Source organism: Amblyraja radiata, chromosome 12 (genome assembly GCF_010909765.2).
Source record: "Amblyraja radiata isolate CabotCenter1 chromosome 12, sAmbRad1.1.pri, whole genome shotgun sequence".
NCBI lineage: Eukaryota > Metazoa > Chordata > Chondrichthyes > Rajiformes > Rajidae > Amblyraja > Amblyraja radiata.
In genome coordinates, this window is record NC_045967.1 from 54,492,487 (window position 1) to 54,520,156 (window position 27,670).

Sequence of the window (27,670 nt, forward strand, 5' to 3'; positions counted from 1 at the left end):
ATCGGCCATGAGGAGGAGGGGTGGTGGTGGTGTCGGCGGTAAGCGAAGGTCCGAAGGTCGGACAGCTGACCGGGCTGCCGACCGACGGGGCCACGGGCGAGGCGCTGATGCTGCTGCTGCTACACTCCATGGGCTGCACTACGTCGGGACGGGTGAGGCGGGGGCCGGATGTGGCGCCCCGACCCGACAGTCCCCTCGACCCGAGTAGTAGCGGTCAAATATGGGGGACAAGGGCGGTCCCGTACGGGACAAACCAGTTTAGCCCAATATACGGGATGTCCCGGCTAATATGTTAACTGTGTGAGCCAGTGTACATTATTGATCTGGTGTCAGGACCCACGCAGCACTAACAATAAAACAACATGCCTTAAATGTACTGATCCAGTGAGATGAATGGATGAAAGCCAATGTAACGCCTCACCACACGACACACACAAACAATTATAGGCTTGTTAGCCAAACAGTAGTGTGGGAAAACGCTTCTTACAGACTTAGGTTTTCTGTGATACAATTTACAGAGTACTTTAGGAATGAATATATTAATTGAGGAATCATATTTGTTAATGAAAGACAAACGTTCACAGAATCGGATGCAACGCATTTTGAATGAATTGAATTGAATTGGATTATCCTTTATTGTCATTCAGACCGAAAGGTCTGAATGACAATAAAGGATAATTCAATTCAATTCAATTCACCTTTCGGTCTGAACGAAATTTCGTGAGTTGCAGTCATACCTATTATAAAATAACAAAAACACACAATAAACACAAATTTAACATCCACCACAGTGAGTTCACCAGGCACCTCCTCACTGTGATGGAAGGCAAATGTCTTAAAGTCTCTGTCTCTTCCTTCCTTGTTCTCCCTCTGTGCTGAGGCGATCCAGGCCTCCGATGTTGTGACCATCAGTGGATAAGATTGTAGATTAACGATTAGTTTTTTTTACATTTATACATTGGGTGAGCAATATTCCTTGTTCACATGAAGCTTATAGGGAGGTGTTTGTCAACATTGCAGTAACATTTAGACAGGTACGAGCATAAGACAGGTTTTGAGGGATATGGGCCAAATGCACAAGTGTAGACGGGACATGTTATAGGAAAGATGTTGTCAAGCTGGTAAAGTGTACAGAGAAGATTTACGAGGATGTTGCCAGGGCTAGAGGGTCTGAGCGAAAGGAAAAAGTTGAGTAGGCTGGGATTCTATTCCTTGGAGTGCAGGAGAATGTGCGGTGATTTTATTGAGGTGTATAAAATCATGAGAGGAATAGATCGCGTAGATGCACAGAGTCTCTTGCCCAGAGTAGGGGAATCGAGAACTGGAGAACATATGTTTAAGGTGAAGGGGAAAAGATTTCATAAGAATCTGAGGGGTAACTTTTTCACACAAAAGGTGGTGGATGTGTGGAACAAGCTGCCAGATGAGGTAGTTGAGGCTGGGACTATCCCAACATTTAAGAAACGGTTAGACAGATACATGGATGTGACAGGTTTGGAGGGATATGGGCCAAGCGCAGGCAGGTGGGACTAGTGCAGCTGGGACATGTTGGCCGGTGTGGGAAAGTTGGGCTGAAGGGCCTGTTTCCACGCTGTATCACTCTATGACTGTATCGAGGACTCTATAACATAAATTACTGCAGGAACTCAACGGGTCAGGTAGCATCTCTGGAGTTCACAGCCAGGCAACATTTAGTTGTGACACTTCTTCAGAGCTGTCTGAAGAAAGGTCCTGATCTGAAATGTCAACTATCCATGTCTTCCAGAGATAGACACATAATGCTAGAGTAACTCAGTGGGTCAGGCTGCATCTGTGGAGACAAGGAATAGGTGCCTGCCTGACCTGCTGAACCCCCCCCCCCCCCCCCCCAGCTCTTTGTCTTCTACACAAGATTCCAGCATCTACAATTCCTCGTGTCTCCAAGCTAGCCTGCGTGTGGTCAGACCTTGCGTACAGACGAGGTTATGCAGCTGTGCACCGTGGCTTTGGGGCCTCTTTGGTGTCTCCATCCCAATGGTAGATATTATTTTAAAGTAACTAATTTAGCCAAAGGTAGACAAAAATGCTGGAGAAACTCAGCGGGTGCAGCAGCATCTATGGAGCGAAGGAAATAGGCAACGTTACGGGCCGAAACCCTTCTTCAGACTAATTTAGCCAAGCTCTTTCGCTGCGAGCAGGCAGTCAGGTAGGCGGGTGGGCAGGGCAGGGACGGGCCGAGTGGCAGCAGCGGGCGGGCGGGCAGGACGGGGATGGGCCGAACGGCGGCTGAGTCATTGTGGGCGGTAGGGAGGGAGGGAGAGTCGGGTTGCAGGGTGGCCGAGCAGTTAGTGCTAACAATGAATGACCTGTGGAGGAAGGAACTGCAGATGTTGCTTTGTATGGATGGAGGGAGGCAGGGAATGACTGAGGGTAAGGGAAAGGAGAGGTGGGGGAGGGGAGGAGGAAAGGGGAAAGATCCTTGGAAGGTGAGGAGGGAGAGTGGGGGGGATTGAGGGAGAGGAAGGGGTAGGGAGGGAGAGGGGGAAAGTGGGGGAGGTAGGGAGAGTGGGGGGATAGAGGGAGAGGAGGGGGGAGTGGGGGAGGTAGGGAGTGAGGAATAGAGGGAGAGTAGGGCAGTGGGGGAGGTCAGGAGGGATAGCGGGAGGTGAGGAGTGGGGGATAGAGGGATAGGAGGGGAGTAGGGAGGGGAGAGGAGTTATGGAGTGAGGAAGGGAGTGACTGAGGGTAGGGGAAAGGAGAGGGAGAGGTAAGGGATGGATTGGGGGAGGGGAGGAGGAGAGGGGAAAGACTGAGGAAAGACATCTGAGGAAAGAAATCCGAGGAAAGACATTGTTGCCATGGAGGGAGTACAGAGAAGGTTCACCAGACTGATTCCTGGGATGTCAGGACTTTCATATGAAGAAAGACTGGATAGACTCGGCTTGTACTCGCTGGAATTTAGAAGATTGAGGAGGGATCTTATAGAAACGTACAAAATTCTTAAGGTGGTGGACAGGCTAGATGCAGGAAGATTGTTCCCGATGTTGGGGAAGACCAGAACCAGGGGTCACAGTTTAAGGCTAAGGGGGAAGTCTTTTAGGACCGAGATAAGAAAAAAAAATTCACACAGGGTGAATCTGTGGAATTCTCTGCCGCAGAAGGTAGTTGAGGCCAGTTCATTGGCTATATTTAAGAGGGAGTTAGATGTGGCCCTTGTGGCTAAAGGGATCAGGGGGTATGGAGAGAAGGCAGGTACAGGATACTGAGTTGGATGATCAGCCATGATCATATTGAATGGCGGTGCAGGCTGGAAGGGCTGAATGGCCTACTACTGCACCTATTTTCTATGTTTCTATGTTTCTAAGAGGGAGGGTGAAGGGAGAGGGAGTGCTGGGGGATGAGGGGAAATGCCTGCGCAGTGGGGGCTATACATGAGTGGTGGAATATTGCGTTGGGGGGATGGGTTGCATTGGGGGAATGGGTGAGTGGTGGAATATTGCATTGGGGAACGGGTTGCGTTGGGGAACAAGGCCTCCCGTGTGACTGGGACCCAACGGGTCCCACTTAGTCTAGTATTTTCTAACTCTTTCAGTCAACTCTTGGAGTTTAGTTTCACTTAAGATTCACTCACCACTTCAGGTCCGATAACACTCCGGACTCTCCATTTCCTTCACTGGAAAACCAGGATACTTATGTTTTTTGACATCTAACATTAATATTGCACAGAAACCTTTCCACACTGCACTCTTTATAAGATTGATGTTAACTTGGTCGTGTACAGTGTGTGTTGCCAACAGCAATCAATTGAATTAAAATTCACTCCTACGTTTTAATGGTGGACAAATACATTATTATTTAACTAACAATGGAACTGATTATATGGCAGAACCTATTGCTGAAGATACACTGGCAGCCAAGAAAACTTGGAGGTAAAGTTACGTTTTTCGCAAGAGGGCCACGAGCAACAGAGAACATAATTGAGCAGTGGGTCCAAGGAACTGCCAAATCACTGCTGGTTGTCTTGTGTTTATGCCCAAGACTAATTGAATCTCTTGGAAATTGAAACCTAACCTGATCAACAATGACTAGCAATTGAGTGGAAAAAAACAAAGAGTGATGTCCAAGAACCGACTCAAAGTGCTGGAGGAACTCAGCGGGGGCAGGCAGCATCCCTGGAGAACATGGACGGGTAACGTTTCGGGTCGGGACCCTTCTTCAGGCACTGTGTGTGCGTGGGGGTTGGGGGTGAGGGGGGGGTTTTGGAAGTGTTTCAGTTTCAGTTCAGTCCAGTTTACTGTCATGTGTGCAGGTGCAGTGAAAAGCTGTTTTTGTCGCGTGCTACCCAGTCAGCGGAAAGACAATACATGATTACAATCGAGGCATTCACAGTGTACAGATACATGATAAGGGAATGGCATTTAGTGCAAGGTAAAGCCAGTAAAGACCGATCAAGGATAGCCCGAGGGTTGCCGATGAGGTAGGCACTGGTCTTATGGTGCCAGGAGTCGGAGAATGGACAGGTCTGAGAGGAGGTTAACAAGATCATAGGATGAGAGGGTATAAAATCATGGACAGGTCAAGTAGATGCACAGTTTCTTGCCCAGTACAGGTGAATCGTGAAACTCAGCGGGTGCAGCAGCATCTATGGACCGAAGGGAATCGGCAATGTTTCGGGCTTCGGCCCTATTTCCTTCGCTCCATAGATGCTGCTGCACCCGCTGAGTTTCTCCAGCTTTTTTGTGTACCTTTGATTTTCCAGCATCTGCAGTTCCTTCTTGAACACAGGTGAATCGAGGATCAGAGGACATAGGTTTAAGGTGAAGAGGACAAGATTTAATAGGAATCTGAGGGGTAACTTTTTCACACAAAGGGTAGTGGGTGTACGTAACAAGCTGCCAGAGGAGGTAGTTGAGGCTGGGACTATACCAATATTTAAGAAACAGTTAGACAGGTACATAGATAGGACAGGTTTGGAGGGATATGGGCCAAACGCAGGCTGGTGGGAATAATGGAGCTGGGACATGTTGGCCGGTGTGGGCAAGTAAGGCCGAAGGGCCTGTTTCTACACTGTATCACACTATGACTTTATGAGTCTATATCTCTATGACTCTACATGGGCAAGTTGGCCTGTTTCGATGTGTACAACTCTGTGATTCTATGACATTGAATTCCAGCAAATGCAGTCAAAGGAGAAATAGTCCTCTCATTGAGTATCTGTAAGATAGACACAAAAAGCTGGAGTAACTCAGCGGGACAGGCAGCATCTATGGAGAGAAGGAATGGTTGACGTTTTGGGTCGAGACCGTTCTTCGGTTTGGGACTTTTTTCTCCTTTGCCCGGCATTTGCTGGGATTCAATGTCATAGAAGTCACACACATGTCATAGAGTCACACACATGGAAACAGGCCAACCTGCCCATGTAAACCATGATACCCCATCTACGCTAGTCCCACCTGCCTGCGTTTGGCTACCTTTGGTTTAAACCAGCATCTGCAGTTCCCTTGTGTAAGAAAGAACTGCAGATGCTGGTTTAAATCGAAGGTAGGCACAAAATGCTGGAGTAACTCAGCGGTTGAGGCAGCATCTCTGGAGAGAAGGAATGGGTGACGTTTCGGGTATGTGTAGGACTTTTTGTTTTGTGAAGCCATTTGCTCTGACCTAGCAAAACAAATAGCAATGTGATGATGGAAACAAGTAAACTAGGGCACTTCAAACAGAACCAATTATGAACCGTACAAAGGCTTTCACGCTACTAATGAAGGGCAAGCTACCTGGTAGTGGTTACTTAATCCGAGCCTCTCCTTATTTTGTCTTTTCCAGAAACGAGCCGCCAATTGTTGAGCAGCCCAGGATTTCGATGAGTTACATCTGTCAATGTGTCAGCATCCAAATCAGTTATTTGAATGCAATGGCTGAGCAATAGTGGTCGGCATTACTACCAAGAGTCTGTGTACAGAGCTTGACTTGGTTTTAAAACTGCAACAGTCATCGAGTGATACAGAGTGGACACAGGCCCTTCGGCCCAACTTGCCCAAACTGACCGCAGTTTTCAGACCAGGCTCGCACTTTTCAGGCCAGGCTCGCACTTTTCACACCAGACTCGCAGTTTTTGCACCACTAGTCCCATCTGCCTGTGTTTTGTCCATACCCCTCCAAACCTGTCATATCCGTGTACCTGTCTAACTGTTTCTTAAACGTCAGGATAGTCCCTGCCTCATCTACCCCCTCTGGCAGCTCGTTCTATACACCCACCACCCTTTATGTGAAAAAGTTACCCCGCAGATTCCTATTAAATCATTCCCCATCCACTTTAAAAACGATGTCCTCTGGTCTTCGATTCACCTACTCTAGGCAAGAGACTGGGCGTCTACCCGATCTATTCCTCAAGATTTTGTACATCTCCATAAGATCACCCCTCATCCTCCTGCGCTCCAAGGAATAGAGTCTCAGCCTACTCAATCTCTCCCTTTAGCTCACAGCCTCTAGTCCTGGCAACATCCTCCTAAATCTTATCTGTACCCTGTCCAGCTTCCAGGCACAGCATGGAAACAGGCCATTCAGCCCACCTCGTCCATTATGCCTGTGATCCCCCATCTAAGCTAGTCCCATTTGTCCACATTTGGCCCATATCCATCTAAACCTTTCCCAATCCACGTACCCGTCCAGGTGTCTTTTAAATGATATAAAGGGCTTATCCCACTTAGGCAATTTATTTCGATGACAGCTGGAAAATAGTCTGTCGCCACATGGTCGCGGGGTGACGAGACCATGTTCCCAATGTTGGGGGAGTCCAGAACCAGGGGCCACAGTTTAAGAATAAGGCGTAAGCCATTTAGAACGGAGACGAGGAGACACTTAGAGTGGTGAGTCTGTGGAATTCTCTGCCTCAGAGGGCGGTGGAGGCAGGTTCTCTGGATAATTTCAAGAGAGAGCTAGATAGGGCTCTTAAAGATAGCGGAGATATGGGGAGAAGGCAGGAATGGGGTACTGATTGTGGATGATCAGCCATGATCACATTGAATGGCGGTGCTGGCTCGAAGGGCCGAATGGCCTACTCCTGCACCTATTGTCTATTGACGCCTGTATTGTCGTGAGTTGTCTCCTCAAGTGTCGGAACGTTTTGATTTGCTGCTGGATTTTGAAATGTTCAAAACCTTTTGGCGACTGTGGGCTTGACGTTACCTGTCTTCTCCTGTCGTAGGTTGTCATAGGTTGTCACCAAGATGACTCCAGGTGACGTTGGTTGTCGCCAGGTGCTGGCTTCGGTGAATTCCATTGGCGACATCTTACGTCAACTTACGGCGAATTGTCTTCAGTTGTTGCCGACAGGGTCGATGCTTGTCGTGCTTGTCACCGGTGGACGTAGGTTGACTTCGGTTGTCGTAGGTTGTTGCCTGTGTGATGGTAGGTTGTCGTAGGTGTGGTCGTAGGTGGACGTCCTAAGTCGAGATGATTGGGTCGCTGGTTGTCAGTAGCTTGCCGTAGCTTGACGTCGACTGTCGTAGGTTGTCATAGGCAGTATCATGGGGGGGGGGTCCATTCGCTGCTTTTTCGGCGACCTGCTACGACTGTGACAGTCCCGCCGGCAGTCGCTGAAAAAATCACCTAAGTGGGACAGGCCCTTTAGTGTACCTGCCTCATCTACCTCCTCTGGCAGCTCGTACCACACACAAGTGTGCACTAGGCCCAAAGCCCTCTAAACCTTTCTTATCCATGTAGAAGGTAGACAAAAATGCTGGAGAAACTCAGCGGGTGAGGCAGCATCTATGGAGCGAAGGAAATAGGCGACGTTTTGGATCGAAACCCCTCTTCAGACCTTACCACGTAGCAAATACCTTTTAAATGCTATTATAGTACGGGCGTCAGGGGTTATGGGGAGAAGGCAGGAGAATGGGGTTGAGAGGGAAAGATAGATCAGCCATGATTGAATGATAGAGTAGACTTGATGGACCAAATGGCCTAATTCTGCTCCTATCACTTATGACATTAATTTAGGAATCTGCACGTCTGCTTGACCTAGTTTTAAAACTGAAACACGTCGCATGGAATTCTGCTTTTAGAACTTATGAACTTATGGTACCTGCATCAACTCACTCTTCTGTTCCATAAACCCACCTGCCTCTGAACGAAAATTATGCTGCTCAGGTTCCTTTTAAATCTTCCCCTTCCCACCTTGCACCTACTGTATGTCCTTCTTGATTCCCCTGCTCCACGCAAACATAGAAACATAGAAAATAGGGGCAGGAGTAGGCCATTCAGCCCTTCCAGCCTGCACCGCCATTTTAATATGATCATGGCTGATCATCCAACTCAGTATCCCGTACCTGCCTTCTCTCCATACCCCCTGATCCCTTTAGCCACAAGGGCCACATCTAACTCCCTCTTAAATATAGCCAATGAACTGGCCTCAACTACCTTCTGTGGCAGAGAATTCCACAGATTCACCACTCTCTGTGTGAAAAATGTTTTTCTCATCTCGGTCCTAAAAGATTTCCCCTTTATCCTTAAACTGTGACCCCTTGTTCTGGACTTCCCCAACATCGGGAACAATCTTCCTGCATCTAGCCTGTCCAACCCCTTAAGAATTTTGTAAGTTTCTATAAGATCCCCCCCTCAATCTTCTAAATTCTAGCGAGTACAAGCCGAGTCTATCCAGTCTTTCTTCATATGAAAGTCCTGACATCCCAGGAATCAGTCTGGTGAACCTTCTCTGTAATCCCTCTATGGCAAGAATGTCTTTCCTCAGATTAGGAGACCAAAACTGCACGCAATACTCCAGGTGTGGTCTCACCAAGACCCTGTACAACTGCAGTAGAACCTCCCTGCTCCTATACTCACTATAGACTCACTATACTCAGTAAAAGACTCTGTGCCTGTACCCCCTCTATTCTCCTATTCCCCTCATGATATTACACCTCTCCAAGATCGCTCTCATCTTCCTGCATTCGAAGGAATAAAGTCCTGCCCTGCACAACTTGTACCCATAGCTCAGGCCCTCGAGTCCTGGCAACAATATCATCCTTTCGAACACTTGAAGAAACAAATTTGGGATTGGCACTTGCAGCGCACATACTATTTTGCAGCTGCTTCTGGCATTAAAACCGTATGCCCACATTGGAGTCTATTTTTACCCACCTAGTACTGGCAGGAAGAAGTCATTGCCAAGACTCCGGGGAAGAGATATATCCATTACAATACGCTAGCAATCCAAAATACACAACTGGCTTGACAAAGCATGTGGGCAACTGGTCCCAAGGAAAGATTCTGGTTAACGTCTCAAATTATTGAATGAGTAATGGATAAAGATGGCAATCACAAACTGTTGATTATTGCTTAAAGAATTTGAGGAATTGTTGAAAAGAATTGTTGAAAAAGGTGAAGAGTCGCTGCCTTACAGCACCAGAGATCCGGGTTCGATCCTGGCTATGGGTGCTGCCTGTACGGATTATGTACGTTCTCCCTGTGACCACGCGGGTTTTCTCCGGGATCTCCGGTTTCCTCCCACACTCCAAAGACGCGCAGGGTTCTATGTTGATTGGCTTCGGTAAAATTGTAAATTGTCCCTCGTGTGTAGGATAGTGTAAAGTGTTTGTGTGCAGGATCGCAGGTCAGCACGGACTTTGTGGGCCGAAGGGCCTGTTTCCGCGCTGCATTGCTAAACCAATCAATCAGTTAACGCTGTATCTCTAAACTAACCAGTCAGTTAACGCTACCTTTTATTTTTCGTCACAGAATACCCTAAAGTTAAAGGCTTAAATTTCGGCTTAATTAAGCTTTATATGTGCTGTGGACAATGTTTAAATCTAAACTTCGGAAACACCAGTGCAACTTATTCCTGGAGCAGTCCGGTAGTTGTGATCGGCTCACGAACGTCACACTCAGTATTTCACAACATCTTCAGGCTGAAACCTTCACTAAAACACACCCGGCTGTGACATAGTGCAATGCTGCCCCCTTCTGTAGCGATGCTTCATGTAATACTGTTTAAAATAGTAACCACACATTCTCACCAGCTATCATTTGTGATCAGGAACAGCACAAAGGAAATTGAGAGAGATAGGGCATGAAAGCAGGCCCTTCGGCCCACTGAGTCCATTCTGGTTGCCCCTTCACACTAGTTCTATGTTATCCCACTTTATCATTCACTCCCTACGCACTTTTAACATTTGAATGATCGATTGAAGTATGGAAGCATACAGCATGGAAACAGGCTCCATGGCCCACCGAGTCCACGAGGACCATCAATCACCCGCTCGCACTAGGTCTAAGTTATCCCATTTTTCCATCCACTCCCTACACACTAGTTTAGTTTAGTTTATTTTAGTTTAGAGATATAGCACGGAAACAGGCCCTTCGGCATCGCACCGACCAGCTATCCCCGCACACTTAAGGGCCTGTCCCACTGTACGAGGTAATTCAACAGTTCTCCCGAGTTTTCCCCTGATTCGAACTCGGAGAATGTCCGTAGCGGGTCCGTAGGAGTCCGTGGATTTCTTTTTTATTTATTTATTTATATAGCACATTTTTAGTCAACTTGCATTGACCCCAAAGTGCTTCACATAATTACATCCACACACACAGGCAAAGGTGGGTGAAGTGTCTTGCCCAAGGACACACACAGGCAAAGGTGGGTGAAGTGTCTTGCCCAAGGACACAACGACAGTATGCACTCCAAGCGGGGTTCGAACCAGCTACCTTCCGGTTGCCAGCCGAACACTTAGCCCATTGTGCCATCTGTCGTCCTACGGGATGTCCCGTAAACGGCTCGTACGAGTAAAAAGCAACAATATTTTTCATCACGAGTATTTATTTACTCGTGGACATTTTTCAAAGTGTTGAAAAAACGTCACGAGTTTACCGGATTTCCTGAGTACCGACCGTTAGCATTACGAGCCGCTACGGGACGTTCACAAACTCCTACGGACCCGCTACGTACATTCTCCAAGCTCGAATCGGGCAAAGAACTTGATTAACCTCGTACAGTGGGACAGGCCCTTAACACCATCATACGCACACTAGAGACAATTTACATTCATACCAAGCCAATTTACTTGGAAGGTCTTGGCAAAAACCCACACAGGTCACGGGGAGAATGTACAAACTCCGTACAGACCAGCACCCCTGGTCAGGATCGAACCCGGGTCCCTGGCGCTGTGAGGCAGCAGCTCTACCCGCTGCTCTACTGCGCCACTACTAATGTCTACAATGCCTTTCAGGGGCATACTTGCAGAGGGGATTTTTTCCTTTTCTTGTGAAAATACATGCCATGACAGCACCAAAAACAGCATTTACAATGAGAATGGGCACTGCCATTAACACAACACTTTGCTTTGCTGTGATGGAATTCTTTGCCACAGATGCTGTGGAGGCCGTCAGTGGATATTTATAAGGCAGAGATAGATAGATTGTTGATTAGTGCGGGTGTCAGGTGGTTATGCGGAGAAGGCAGGAGAATGGGGTTAGGAGGGAGAGATAGATCAGCCATGATTGAATGGGGGAGTAGACTTGATGGGCTGAATGGTCTAATTTTACTTCGGAGTCACGTGAGTGATTCCGTGAAGAACCCGCTCAGCACGCATGCGCGGCATTAACGCCAGCAGTTGCAACAGCGGCGCATCGGGAGTCAGGCGCTCCCGCTACGGAAGTGAAAGAACGGACCGTCAGGTAAGCTGACGTCGGGTTTTCTTTCACAGGGAGCCTTCTGCTTTCAGGCAGAGAAGAAAGGCTCTTGGACTAACCTGCCCCTCGCTCGACTCCACGGAGGAGCGTTCCGTCTCGCGGGGGCAGCAACAAGGCGGTAGGACCGCTTACCGGGCGGTCCGCTATACCCCGACACCGCGTCCGAGCCCAGCCCCGCTAGCGCCTGAGCAGCGGACTGGAAGTAAAGCCATGGAAGAGGCATCCGGCCGGTGGCTCCGACTTATCGGACGGGGACGTCTCTCCACCCAGGCGGGGGAGAGACAGCCGCCTGAGCCGCATGGAGCGGCTCTTGGAGCAGGAGCTCCAGCGAGGTGCACCCCAGGAGGGGCGCTCTCGCAGAGGGGGGTCAAGCACTCCCTCCACAGTGCCTTGTGCACTGTCCATTGCTTCCTCCTTTCCAGAGGATAGCTTTGGTGACCAGGACTGTACTGGTCAAGAACAGGGGCAATGGCTGAAGATCTCGGGAGTATGCAAGGGGTGCAGGAACAGGAAGAGCTGCTAGGTGTGGTGGACAGCTACGTGGAAACCCCACGTACAGGAGGCCGTTAAAAGCCTGACGTCAGCCATCACATCGTTTCTCCTCGTTCCATGGACAAATACGGAGATGACCACAACCTTCGTAAACAAGTCATAAGACCTGCCATAAATCCTACATTGCGGGGTTGTGCATACCCCAGCCACTGAGCCAGACCCACTGCTCTTTGGCAAAAACCTCACAAAGCATATGAAGGACATGAAAGAGGTTTTACAAAACTTTCGGCTCATGAGGGCAGGGCCGGGACGAGCAAACAAAAAACAGTAATTCCTACGCAGCAGCACCCCATCGCGTCCATCAGTCAACGTCTACCATATCGGACTGATGAAAGCTCGGGGTCCGCATTCTATCACCGAAAGTCTTCTTTAGACCAGGGCCCAGAGCGGACCCCATGGAAAATGTGCCACCCCCCAACGTCACCGCCACGTCAGACGACGTGCAACACTCGTTGGACCGGCAGGAAACAGAAGAATGCCCATAACCATGGAGGTAGGTGGGTCTGGTTCCTACCAGTATATAGAGTAATACTAACACATGGGAGTCTATCACGAGTGATCAGTATATACTCAATGGCATTAGTGAATACAAATACAGTTCATACTAGAAAAATTGCCACCAGGTCAACATTCACCCCAGAGGGTATTTTTCCCCTCTCCGTTAAAGAAACAAGAGGGACAAGCTGAACTGGTGAGAATAATTACAAAGGGTATCATGGGAAAACCTGAACCCTTGCAATTCGTATCAAATATATTCACTAAACCCAAAAAAGATGGTGGATGTCGCATCATCATTGACTTAACTTCACTAAATATGTTTGTTAAGTATATACATTTCAAAATGGAACCAGTTGTTACTGCCAAACAACTAAATTCCAAAGGATACTTCATGGCAAGCATTCATCTTAAAGATGTTTACTATTTAGTACCATTCACAAGGATCATCGCAGATTTACCTGGATGGGGCAGCTATAGCAGTTTAAAGCGTTATCCAATGGGTTCACATCAGCCAAGAGTGTCACCAAGACACTAAAACCAGCTCTGGCAATATTCAGAAGACAAAAACATATTGTCATGGCATATCTTGATGATATCCTAAATGGTAGGCAAGACCATGAAATTGACTATGTTAGCTGTTCAGCTACCAAACAGTTATTCGAAACCCTGGGGTTGTCTTACATCCAGATAAATCTAAGTTGAAGCCATCCACTATCATGGACTACTTGGGCTTCACAATTAATTCAGTCTACGTGACTGTAACATTGCCAAGAGACAAAATAGTTGAATTGGCACAATCATGCAACAATTTAATGGTCAACAAACTACCAACTACTCGACAAGTAACAGAGTAGTTGGGAAAATGGTAGCAGCATTTCCGGCTACATAATTCGGACCTTTGTACCAAAAACGACATACAAGTCATTATGATCATTTCATGAAGTTACCCACTGAAGTAATATCAGAACTACAGTGGTGGGCAAAAAACGTTTGACATAGTTTTCAGCCTATTATCATCACTAACCCTACGTCAGTTATCCAAACAGATGACAGTGCTCAAGGCTGGGGAGCAACTAACTCTATATCCAGCACAAGCAGTAGATGGACTAACCCAGAATCATCGTTACCACTTACACTTATAATTAATGGGCATTAATTATCTAGAGATGTTGGGTGACTTTTATGGTTTAAAAGCATATGCATAAATATGCATCACTTGCATGTACGGTTACAAATAGATAATACTACGGTGGTGGCCTACATTAACCATATGGGCGGCATAAAATCGGTATCATGCGACAAGTTGGTCAACACAATTTGGCAATGGTGTGTCCAAAGACATATTTGGCTATCAGTAACTTACCTGCCAGGTAAGCTAAATACAGTGGCAGACACCAGGTCACGTAAATTTAATGACAATATCTAATGGATGTTAAAAACCCCCCCCCCAAAAAAAAAGTTATCAAGCAATATGGCACGCCAGATATCGATTTATTTGCATCAAGGCTAAATCACCAGGTACCTATGTATGTCGCTTGGGAACCAGACCCTGAGGCAGCAGCGGTAGATGCGTTCGCGCTGGATTGGGGAAATTCTTCTTCTATGCATTTCCTCCCTTCTGCCTCATCAGTCGGGGACGACGCACAGTACAAATGGACTCTGCTTCAGGTATTTTGATAGTACCCGACTGACCTACACAGCCATGGTTCCCAATACTCCATGACATGGTTGTTGAAACTCCGATGGTATTCCCCAGTGACCCAGAGTTATTAACACCCAGTGTCGGGCACAAGCCACCCGTGCCATGAAAAAATCAAACTCCTGGGTTGCAGATTCTGCACAAACCACTTCTGGGACTGGGATTATCATAACAAACCGTTGACACCATGTCAGCATCCCACCGAACATCCACTAAAAAACAGCACTTGTCCAGCATCAAAAAATGGGAGAAGTACTGCTTGGATACAGGGACCACCTACTCAACCGCTACAGTTACCAACGTACTGGAATTCCTGGTGAACCTTCACCACGATGAAGGACTCAGCTACAGAGCCATCAACACAGCTAGATTTGCCCTGCCTGTCTATTTAAAACCAGCTACAGGACAACAGGCCATGGGGTAAAAACTAACATGTACAAATTTCATTCCTCCAGGGCAGCATCCACGTCGACGGCTAAAAGAATGGACGTGCCTATAAACCACATCCTGGCTACAGCAGGATGGTGGGGGGAAAGACCGTTCAGAAATTTTATAATAAGCCGTTGGCAAAACCTGTTTTATTTGCAGGAAAGATTTTACAGACTGCAAATATTTAATTTAAGCCCAGGGGAGCAATTTAATTTCTTTGTTGTTATTGTTAAAAAATACCATTGTGTTTTTCTACAAACAGATTCATTGGTTGGTTACGATAACACACTTCCTCCCTCAAAGACTTCGGCAGTGATGTAGTAATAACTGTTACACGGTTTGAAATCACAGAGCTTTGAAAATCTTCACGGAATCACTCACGTGACTCCGAAGTAAAATAGTAAGATTAAACGAGAACTTACCAGTTTGAAGTTTGATCTGTATTTTATGAGGAGTTACGATGAGGGATTACGTGCCCTCCGCTCCCACCCTCAATAATATGGGTCAAATTCATAAACTGATGTCTCCTTGTCTTTACTATGTTTACTTCAATAACTGTGTCTATCTGTGATTCCACACCGCTGCTTTGAAGTATGCCGCGCATGCGTGCTGAGCGGGTTCTTCACGTAATCCCTCATCGTAACTCCTCATAAAATACAGATCAAACTTCAAACTGGTAAGTTCTCGTTTAATCTTACTATTTTACTCTATTCACTTAGGACTCAATGAGGTTCAAATGACAACAATTTGGTTTCTGCTGTCATACAAACAAGAGGGATGTACTGATTTTGTACACTTTCACTGTGACCGCGTGGGTTCTCCGGGTGCTCCGGTTTCCTCCCACACTCCAAAGACGTGCAGGTTTGCAGGTTAATTGTCCCTAGTGTGCAGTTAGAACCAGTGGCTGGTCGGCACAGTCTCACTGGGCCAAGCGACCTGTTTCCACGCAGTATCTCAAAAGAAAAGTACAGTAAAGAGGCAGGAACATGGTGAATGGGCACTCAGCTACATCTATGAGGCAGATGCAAAAATACAGTAAAATTCAATAAGCTAAAAAAATCAAACTCAGAAGCATTATTAAATCATTTTCTGCAAATCCGACCCAAAACATCACCCATTCCTTCTCTCCAGAGATGCTGAGTTACTCCAGCACTTTGTGTCTATCTTCGGTTTAACCCAGCAACTGCAGTTCCTCCTATAATGCCCCTGTCCCACTTAGGAAACCTGAACGGAAACCTCTGGAGACTTTGCGCCCCACCCAAGGTTTCCGTGCGGTTCCCGGAGGTTGCAGGTGGTTGCCGGAGGTTGCAGGTAATGGAAGCAGGTAGGGAGACTGACAAAAACCTCCGGGAACCGCACGGAAACCTTGGGTGGGGCGTAAAGTCTCCAGAGGTTTCCATTCAGGTTTCCCAAGTGGGACAGGGGCATTACACACCAATCCAGAAGGGCTCTGGATCCAAGTGAGATGGAAAATCGGTGGTGGACTTGCACTAATACAATTAATGATCTTAAACTTCGAATTGCAAGAAAGGAAATAATCTTGAATATCTCACTATTGAGATTTTGTTTAATTAATTTGAATTTTTTTAATTGATAGGAATCACACCACAGTCTCATGTCATTGATGTATAAAGCAGAGTACTTCAAGCAACTGCAGTTCATAAACAGCAGATGGCTGGGCTGTAGAAACCTGAAAGTCATCAACGTAAGATTGGACTGCGGATGGTGGAAGAATGGAAGTCCTGTTTATCAACGAAACAAATTGATGGCTCAGTGAATAATAGGTCCTTGGGTAACGATCGTAGAACAAAGCTGTCTTGATTTGTTTTCCTGCATTGAGCCAAAGCGCAGTGGCTTGGCTTTGTTACAGTTGAGCCAGGCTCTGAAACTATGATGAGAATATAAACAAATGTTGCTGGAGCAACTGAATCTCTGATTCGCGTCATATCCACCCACAAATGTAAAAATACCCAAAGTGAAGCCATTCGAAATTCAGCCGTAAAACAAAAGGTAAGAATTTTTCACATGTTTGCCTTCCATCAAGAACTACACCTAGCCAGAGGTCTTTACAGGTAAAGCTTTGAAATGAATGACACCAAGGAGAAAGAACATATTGACTGAGGTTGCCAATCTTTGTGTTTGTGTTTGTGTTTACTAGAAGATTAGTACGGGTGTCAGAGGTTACGGGGAGAAGGCAGGAGAATAGGGTTCGGAGGGAGAGATAGATCAGCCATGATTGAATGGCGGAGTAGACTTGAAGGGTTGAATGGCCTATTTCAGCTCCTATCACTTATGACCTTATGAAGAGAGAAAAATACAGTGGCACAATGATGCAGCCGCTGCCTCACAGCGCCAGTGTCCCAGGTTCGATCCCCGACCTCGGGTGCTGTCTGTGTGGAGTTTGCACGTTCTACCCGTGACCACGTTGGCTTCCTCTTTTGGTGCTCCGGTTTCCTCCCACATCCCAAAGTCATGCAGATTTTTACGTTAATCGGCCTCTGTACATTGTCCCGAGTGTGTAGGGAAAGGATGAGAAAGTGGAATAACATGGAACTAGTGTAGACTTGTGATCAAAGGTCGACATGGATTCAATGGGCCAAAGGTCCTGTTTCCATGATGTATCTTTACACTAAACAGGTATGACAAAAATTTAGCACTCATAGTAACTTGTATATAAAGAAGTGGGCATGTTAGTTTATTATTTAATAGTGTCTATGGCTAGAAATTGTCAACAAAAATGATATTCTTGCTATTGAGGAATACAGCGTAGGTTCACCTGGTGAATTCCTGGAATGGCGGGATTGAGATACGATGAAAGAATGGATCGACTGGCCTTATATTCACTGAAATTTAGAGGGACGAGAGGGGTGATCTTATAGAAACATGTAAAATTCTTAAGGGATTGTACAGGCTAGATGCAGGAAAAATGTTGGGGGAGTCCAGTAACAGGGGTCACACAGTTTAAGAATAAGGGGAAGGCCATTTAGGACTGAGATGAGGAAAAACTTTTTCAACCAGAGAGTTATGAATCTATAGAATTCTCTGCCACAGAAGGCAGTGGAGGCCAATTCACTGGATGTTTTCAAGAGAGAGCTAGATATAGCTCTTAGGGCTAACGGAATCAAGGGGTATGGGGAGAAAGCAGGAACGGGATACTGATTGTGGATGATCAGCCATGATCATATTGAATGGCGGTGCTGGCTCAAGGGGCCGAATGGCCTACTCCTGCACCTATGTTTCCATGCTTCCAGGAAAATCCTGGAGTCTGTACGAGGATTTTCAACCAGTCTCTGGCCCAGTCCACTGTTCCACCCTGTCTGAAGTCCGCAACCATAGTCCCCTTGCCCAAAAAACCCCACATTTCCAGCCTCAACGACTACCGGCCAGTCGCACTCACACCAGTGGTGATGAAGTGTTTTGAAAAACTGGTCCGGGGTCACATCACATCACTCCTGCCCCGAAGCTTTGACCCCCACCAGTTTGCGTACAGAGCGAATAGATCTACAGAGGACGCTGTAGCCACAGCTCTCCATGCTGCACTGCCCCACCTGGAGCAGCGGGGGAGCTACGTGCGGATGCTCTTTGTGGACTACAGCTCTGCCTTTAATACCATCCTTCCCCACAAACTGGTGGACAAACTGGGGGACTTGGGACTTCAACACTCCACCTGCATGTGGATAAACAGCTTCCTGTCGGGTCGCAGCCAGAGAGTCAGAGTGGGCCATCACACATCCACGGCCCTCAGCCTCAGTACCGGCTCTCCACAGGGCTGCGTGCTGAGCCCCCTGCTCTACACCATCTACACACATGACTGCACCCCCGCCCACCACAGCAACACCATTGTCAAATTTGCGGATGACACTACGGTGGTGGGACTCATCTCCGGGGGGGGGACGAGTACGCCTACCGGGATGAGGTGGAGCAGCTGACAGTGTGGTGTGGAGAAAATAACCTGCTCCTCAACACCTTAAAGACCAAGGAGATAATAATAGACTTCAGGAAGAATAAAACGGACATGGTACCATTAATTATCGGAGGGGACTGTGTGGAGAGGGTGGCGGATTTCCGCTTCCTGGGAATCCATATTGAGGAGGACCTGACGTGGAGCGTGAACACCTCTGCGCTGCTGAAAAAGGTCCAGCAGAGACTGCACTTCCTGAGGGTGCTCAGGAAGAATAACATCACTCAGAGACTGCTGCTGTCCTTTTATCGGTGCTCCATTGAGAGCATCCTAACATACTGTGTATGCGTATGGTACACCAGCTGCACAGCGGCTCAGAGGAAAGCGCTCCAGAGGGCCATTGACAACGCCCAGAGGATTGTCGGCTGCCCTCTCCTTACCTTGGAGGACTTACACAGTTCCCGCTGCATCAAAAAATCCCAGAGTATTATAAAGGACATTTCCCACCCCGGACACTCCCTGTTTGAACTGTTACCGTCAGGCAGACGGTACAGATCTACAAGGACAAGGACAAACAGACTTAAAAACAGTTTTTACCCCACTGCTATAAAGGCACTAAATGTAGCCGCCAAGGAACGCAGGGGCGATACATACTAAGAGACTGTGAAATCGACAGAAGGATGTAGGGCTGGGTGTTTATGCGTGCTATTTTTATGATATTTATTTTAGTTGTTTATCTTTTTTAAATATTTAGCTTGTATGTATCGTTAGCTTTTAGAAATGTTTGAATGGTGCACTGACTGGATGACATTTTACAATTTCGTTGTACATGGTTCATGTTACAATGACAATAAAGAAACTATTCTATTCTATTCTATTCTATTCTATGTTTCTCTGATATATATATAGCCAGTTTGGTCAAAAGTGGGAGACTTGTATTTATAGGTAAGACAAGCCAAACTATTAACTGGCCCTCCTCTCTTACAAAGATAGACCCAAAGTGCTGGAATAATACAGCGGGTCATGCAGCATCTGTGGAGAAAATGGACTGGCGACGTTTCGGGTTGAGACCCTTCTTCAGTCTGAAAATAGGGTCCCGATCCAAAACGTCACTCGTCCTTTTCCTCTGGAGGTGCTGCCTGACCCGCTGAGTTAGTATAGCATTTTGTGTCTATATTTAGTATGAACCATCTGTTCCTGCTGTCTTCGAGATTTATTTTCCCCGACCCCCGACAATCAGTCTGAAGAAGGGTCTCGACACAAAACATTGTCTATCCATGTTCTCCAGAGATGCTGAGTTACTCCAGTGGGTCGTTTGTGTCTTTCTTTTGTCAACCAGCATCTGCAGTTCCTTGTACCTGAATAAAATTGGAGATGTGCTTTAAGTTTCTTAAATCTTGGCAAGACCAGTTGGTATGTTGGATAACATATGAGAAACCAATTAGTTGACAGCACCAAACATTCACTGTCATTCTCTGAAGATGAATACTGCCTGTAATAGAAGGTGTTTACACTAATTAACATGTAAACCTGCATTAATGCACAAGGCATTAGATAATGATTTCCAGGTGTATAGATTTCCTGTTTCACTAGTTAGCATCTTCTGCCTATAAGTTTAGTTTCGAGATACAGAATGGAAACAGACCCTTCAGCCCACCCAGTCCATGCTTAATTCCCGGGATGGCGGGACTGTAATTTACTGAATGAATAGAGCGGCTGGGCTTGTACACTCTGGAGTTTAGAAGGATGAGAGGGTTCTTGTTGAAACATATAGGATTATTAAGGGTTTGGACACGCTAGAGGCAGGAAACATGTTCCCGATGTTGGGGGAGTCCAGAACCAGGGCCACAGTTTAAGAATAAGGGGTAAGCCATTTAGAACGAAGATGAGGAAACATTTTTTCACACAGAGAGTTGTGAGTCTGTGGAATTCTCTGCCTCAGAGGGCGGTGGAGGCAGGTTCTCTGGATACTTTCAAGAGAGAGTTAGATAGGGCTCTTAAAGATAGTGGAGTCAGGGGGATATGGGGAGAAGGCAGGAACGGGGTACTGATTGTGGATGATCAGCCATTGAATGGCGGTGCTGGCTCGAAGGGCCGAATGGCCTACTCCTGCACCTATTGTCTATTGTCATGCCGACCATCGATCATAAAACTTCACACTGGTTTAAGTTATTCCACTTTCACATCCACTCCATACACACTAGCAGCAATTTACAGAGGCCCTTTAGCCAACTTACACCAAACACGGCAAAAATATAAGGTGCCTGGAATATGAATGTGAGAATGGTTCTCATTAAGGAAATCTGCAATGTGGGATTCTTCACCAGTATATAAAATGTGCGACAGTGCAGGGACAATATCACACTTACCTGCAGTATTACATCAAGAACAATATATGATCAGCGCATTTTAAGTTAAAGACATTAATATCCACTTTTATCCATCGGGTTTCTGTTGATAGTCCAACAAAACAGTTGTACCCATTCCCATTTAATTTTGTAAACCAGCATCTGCAGTTCTTTATTTCTATACTGATTCCAGGTATTACTCAAGGTAGATACAAATGCTGGAGAAACTCACCCACTGAGTTTCTCCAGATTTTTTATCTACCTTGGATTTTTTTCCAGCATCTGCAGTTCCTTCTTAAACACATCCAGATATTACTCTGGTGAACCTGCAGATTCTATCGCAATGTTTAAGAAACATTCAGACAGGTACATGGATAGGACAGGTTTAGAGGGATATGGGCCAAACGCGGGCAGGTGGGACTAGTGTAAATGGGGCGTTGGTCGGTGTGGCCAAGTTGGGCCGAAGGGCCTGTTTCTACGCTGTAAGATTCTGTGACTATAACTTTCTCTCAGAAGTGCTTTCAATACATTGACATCCTTAGTCAGAGAGTCACAGAGTGATACATTTTGGAAACAGGCCTTTCGGCCCAACTTGCTCAAACCGGCCAACAATGTCCCAGCTACACTAGTCCCATTTGCCTGCACTTGGTCCATATTCACCCAAACCTGTCCCACGTTAGGATAGTCCCAGCCTCAACTACCTCCTCTGGCAGCTCGTTCCATACACCCACCACCCTTTGTGTGAAAAAGTTACCCCTCAGATTCCTATTAAATCTTTTCCCTTTCACCTTTAACCTGTCCTCTGGTCCTCGATTCATCTACTCTAGGCAAGAGAGTCTGTGCATCTACCCGACCTATTCCTCTAATGATTTTGTACACCTCTATGAGATCTCCTTTCATCCACGTGCTCCATGGAATAGAGACCCAGCCTACTCAACCTCTCCCTATAGCTCACACCCTCTAGTCATGGCAACATCCTTGTAAATCTTTTCTGAGCCCTTTCAAGCTTGACAATGTCTTTCCCATGACATGGTGCCCAAAAAATGAACACAATATTCTAAATGCGGTCTCACCAACGTCTTGAGCGGGCGGTCACGGTGGCGCAGCGGTAGATTTGCCGCCTTACTGCACTTGCAGTGCCGGAGATCCGGGGTCGATCCCGACTATGAGTGCTGTCTGTACGGAGTCTGTACGTTCTCCCCGTGACCGCGTGGATTTTCTCCGAGATCTTCGGTTTCCGCCACATTCCAAACACGTACAGGTTTGTAGGTTAGTTGGCTAGTTTAATTGTAAGTTAATTGGCTTGGTGTATGTATAAATTGTCCCCCGTGTGTGTAGGATAGTGTTAATGTGCGGAGATCGCTGGTCGGTGCGGACTCGGTGGGCCGAAGGGCCTTGTTTCTGCGTTATATCTCGAAACTAAACTGATTTCCATTAGAGTCTAGCTTTTGAGTAGATTTAAAGGCATTAGATTTATATCCTATGTAAAAGCCATTGAGTTTCATGGAATGATTCAACTGACAGAGGAAGTGTTGAAGAGAGAATAGAGAATCTTGAGAGAGGAGAAGAATTAATGCTCGAGGTTGTCACAAAATGCATTGTAAACTTGAAGGTCCAGATAAATCAAGTGGATTTTCTTATTGAAGTTTCTGTAATTTCATTTTCGGGATGTAGTGTTGCTGACAAGTCTGCCAATACCACCCGCTGCTAATCCATCTTGAGAAGTTGGACTGTCTGGAAATGGATTGATTCTTCCCTGCCACGCTCCAAAGACCGCTGTGTGAAAACGCACACTTCCAGATTCAGATGCAGTTTCTTCCCAACAGTTCTCAAGAAACTAGACCCACCCACCAACTACCAGAGAGTGGTCCTGACCTACCATCTACGCCATCGGAGACCCTGGGACTATCATTAATCGGAGTAGCTCAGCGAGTCAGGCAGCATCTGTGGAGAAAAGGAATAGGTGACGTTTTGGGTCGAGACCCTTCTTCAGACCCGAAAAGTCACCTGTTCCTTTTCTCCAGAATTGCTGCCTGACCTGCTGAGTTTCTCCAGCTTTCTCCAGCGGGCAAGATCACCTCTGACCCCTCTCACCCTGGCCACAAACTCTTTGAATCACTTCCCTCTGGAAGGCGACTCCGGATTGTCAAAGCTGCCACAGCCAGACATAAAAACAGTTTTTATCCACGAGTAGTAGCTCTACTCAACAGCCAAAAATCTGTAGCCTCCCTTTGATCTGGTATTTTGTTGGTTCACATGCTTGATCAATGGTGTTTTATCATGAATGTTTTATTATTATTAATGTTTAGTGTTTTCTGAGTCATTCGTAACTGTCACTGTATGTCATGTTGTTACTTGTGGGGCGGAGCACCAAGGCAAATTCCTTGTATGTGAATACTTGGCCAATAAACTAACTTACTTTTTGTGTCAATCTTCAGTTTAAGCCAGCATCTGCAGTTCCTTCCTACATATCTTTAATTAGACTTCACTGGGGTTTATCTTGCACTATATATTATTCCCTTTGTCCTGTATCTGTACACGGTTCGATTGTAATTATTTATAGTCTTTCCGCTGACTGGTTATCATGCAACCAAAAGCTTTTCACTGTACCTCGATGCATGTGGCAATAAACTAAACTAAAATGAAAGAAGTTAATGATGGAGCGCGACCTTCTTAAGGTACTGCATTCATTTTGGTGACAATATTCCAGAGTGCTATAATTTTGTTTAGTTTAGTTTAGAGATACAGCGCGCCCTTTGGCCCACCGAGTCCATGCCAACCAGCGACCACACTCACACTATCCTGCACAGCCTAGGGACAATTTACAATCTCACCAAGCATACAAATCTGCAGGTCTTGGGAGAACTGGGAGAAAAGAGAAATCCCAGGAGAAACCTCACGCAGGTCACGCAGAGAACGTACAAACTCTGCACAGGCAGCACCTGTTGCAAGGATCGAACCCGGGTCTCTGATGCTGTGAGGCAGCAACTCCAGCCGCTGCGCCATTGTGGTCGAACCCAGGGTGTATGGCATTGTGAGGCAGCAGCTCTCCCAGTAGCGAGCTCCACGATTTGGATCAGTGACAAAGAAATCTCAAGTCAGGAGGTTCCAGATGGCTACAGGTGGTATTAACCCTTCACCCTGCTGCACGCCTTGTCTTGATAGTGAAGCTTGTGGAGTTGGCCATTGCAGGAGATGCAGCGTTATTCACCAACGCATGCATTTTGTGGGGTTTAGACACTGGAGTCATGGTACATTGGTGGCGCAGGGAGTAATCGTTCACTATGGTGGATGAGAGAGAAAACCCAGTGAGCTGTATAGTCTGGTGGGAACATTGACTTTGTTGTGTGTGTTCCCAGGGATATGTTCATCCAGCCCGATGAAAAATATCCCTTCAGACTTCTAAAGTGTGCCTGGTAGGAGGAAGTAGAGCTTTGACCAACTAGTGACACTCCAAAGATGTACAGGCATGAAGGTTAATTGTCATCTGTCAACCCATAAACCCTGACACCCGTACTAATCAAGAATCTATCTATCTCTGCCTTATATATATCCATTGACTTGGCCTCCACAGCCGTCTGTGACCATGAGTTGTAAATAGTTACTAATGTGTAAGGTAGCGCTAGTATACGGGGTGATTGCTGTCTGGTGTGCACTGGGTGGGCCGAAGGGCCGATTTCTGCGTTGTATCTCTAAAGCCTAAAGTCTTCACATCGGGCCCATCAGCTCGACTGCTGTGGGGGTTTCGGGAATTTGACTCTCCTGTCGCTGGCTTTGCATTTCCAGAACTTTATGCTTTAATCTCTGTACTCCAGCCCGGCTGTTTCCCTTATCACAAGTTAAAGAACTCTGTGTTCATCAGGGCAGCACAGTAGCGCAGCGGTAGAGTTGCTCCCTCACAGCGCCAGAGACCCGGGTTAGATGCTGACTGCAGGTGCCGTCTATTGCACGTTCTCCCTGTAACCATGTGGGTTTACTCCTGGTGCTCCGGTTTCCTCCCACATCCCAAATACATTGCGGCAAGACTCAAAGTGCTGGAGTTCCCGGGATGGCGGGACTGTCATATGTCGATAGAATGGAGCAGCTAGGCTTGTACACTCTGGAGTTTAGAAGGAAGAGAGGATATCTTATTTAAACATATAAGATTATTAAGGGGTTGGACACGCTAGAGGCTGGAAACATGTTCCCGATGTTGGGGGAGTCCAGAACCAGGGGCCACAGTTTGAGAATAAGGGGTGGACCATTTAGAATGGGGATGAGGAAAAACTTTTTCCCCCAGAGAGTTGTGAATCTGTGGAATTCTCTGCTACAGAAGGCAGTGGAGGCCAATTCTCTGGATGTTTTCAAGAGAGCTAGATAGGGCTCTTAAAGATGCGGAGTCAGGGGATATGGTGAGAAGGCAGGAACGGGGTACTGATTGGGGATGATCAGCCATGCTCACAGTGAATGGTAGTACTGGCTCGAAGGGCCGAATGGCCTACTCCTGCACCTATTGTCTATTGTTTATTGTCTATTGTAACTCAACGGGTCAGGCAGCCTCGAAATAGGGAATAGATAGGAGACATTTTGCATCAGGATGCCTCTTCAGATTATCACCTATCCATTCCTTCCACAGATGCTGCCTGACCCGTTGAGTTCCTCCAGTACTTTTGTTTTACTCAAGATTCTAGCATCTGCAGTTCATAACGTCTCCAAATGATATTGCAGTGTTGAGTCCGTCCCCCTCAAATCTTTATTAAATCGGCAAGCTTTTAAACAATAGACAATAGACAATGGGTGCAGGAGTAGGCCATTCGGCCCTTCGAGCCAGCACCGCCATTCAATGCGATCATGGCTGATCATCCACAATCAGTACCCCGTTCCTGCCTTCTCCCCATATCGCCTGACTCCGTTATCCTCAAGAACCCTATCGATCTCTCCCTTGAAAGTTTCCAGAGAACCGGCCTCCACCGGTTTGTTTACGTTTCAACCACATATTTGTCGCTCAATGTTGAACTAAGAACACAGATTGTGCTTCATACACAGTTATACCCGATCAATTCCCCTGATTATTTTGTACACTTCCATGAGATCATCCCTCATCCTCCTGTGCTCCAAGGAATAGAAACATAGAATCATAGCAATGGGTGCAGGAGTAGGCCAGTTGGCCATTCGAGCCAGCGCCGCCATTCAATGTGATCATGGCTGATCATCTAAAATCAGTACCCCGTTCCTGCTTTTTCCCCATATCCCTTGATTCCTTTAGCCCTGTGAGCTAAATATAATTCTCTCTTGAAAACATCCAGTGAATTGGCCTCCTCTGTCTTCTGTGGCAGAGAATTTCACCGATTCCCAACTCTCTGGGTGAAAACATTTTTCCTTATCTCAGTCCTAAATGGCCTACCCCTTATTCTTAAACTGTGTGACCCCTGGTTCTAGAGTCCCAGCCAGCCCAACCTCTCCCTGTAGCTCAGGCCCTCGAGTCCTGGCAACATCCTTGTAAATCTTCTCTGCACCCGATCCAGCTTGACAACATCTTTCCTGTAACATGGTGCCCGAAATTGAACACAATGCTCTAAATGTGATCTCTGATTCCCCTACTCTGGGAAAAAAGACACTACGCATTTACCCGATCTATTCCTCTCATGATTTTGTACATTCCTGTGGGTTAAAGATTTAACATTGACTGCCAGTGATGCAACGGGAGTGCTGTCCACTTCACAAGAAGGACGAGTATTGTTAATGATAGTAAATAGTCCTTGTGGCACTTGATTAATAACTTAATTTCAAGCAATGTGCAGGAAGGAGCTGCAGATGCTGGTTTAATCCGAAGATGGACACAAAATGCCGAGTAACTCCGCGGGTCAGGCAGTATCTCTGGAGAGAGGAATGGGTGACATTTCGGGTCGAGACACTTCTTCAGACTAGTCTGGGGAAAGGGAAACGAGAGATGGAGCCAGTGATGTTGAGAGATATAGCACAGGTGAATGAAATATATGCACAAACAGTGGCGGACTGGGTCTAAAAATATTGGTTGCCAGGAGACAAAGGGGGCCCACTTCATCAGGGGCCCACTTGATATATGGGGCCCACTTCATCAGGGGCCCACTTGATATAGGGGGCCCACTTCATCAGGGGCCCACTTGATATGGGGGGCCCACTTCATCAGGGGCCCACTTGCCATCGGGCAAGCTGACACCCTGGCCAGTCCGCCACTGTGCACAAAGGTAACGATGATGAAGAAAATAGGCCATTGTTAGCTGTTTGCTAGCTGAGAACGGGAACCTGGTGCGACTTGGGTGGGGGAGGGATGGGGATGGAGGGAGTGCAGGGGTTATTTGAAGTTAGAGAATTCAATGTTCATACTGCTGGGGTGTAAGCTGCCCGAGCTAAATATGAGGTGCTGTTCCTCCAATTTGCATTTGGCCTGACCCTGGGAACGGAGGAGGCCCCGGACAGAAAGGTCAGTGTGGGAATGGGAAGGAGGATTAACGTGTTTGGCAACCAGAATTTCAGGCAATGTTTTACCATAAACTTCAGATTTTTAGTGAATGTGGTCTTCAGGCTGAAAGAGAGTAATTTAACTAGAAAGGGCAAGGTTAGCCT

General features: G+C 46.7%; 1 long non-coding RNA gene across 1 annotated transcript in view; it reads right to left on the reverse strand.

The window, feature by feature from the left end:
* Positions 1-4,383: 4,383 nt before the first annotated feature.
* Positions 4,384-27,670, reverse strand: part of LOC116979227 — an 80,944-nt gene continuing 57,657 nt past the window's right edge. The window contains exon 3 of the long non-coding RNA XR_004413652.1: positions 4,384-4,501. This is a non-coding gene — a long non-coding RNA (uncharacterized LOC116979227). The remainder of the gene's footprint in view (positions 4,502-27,670) is intronic.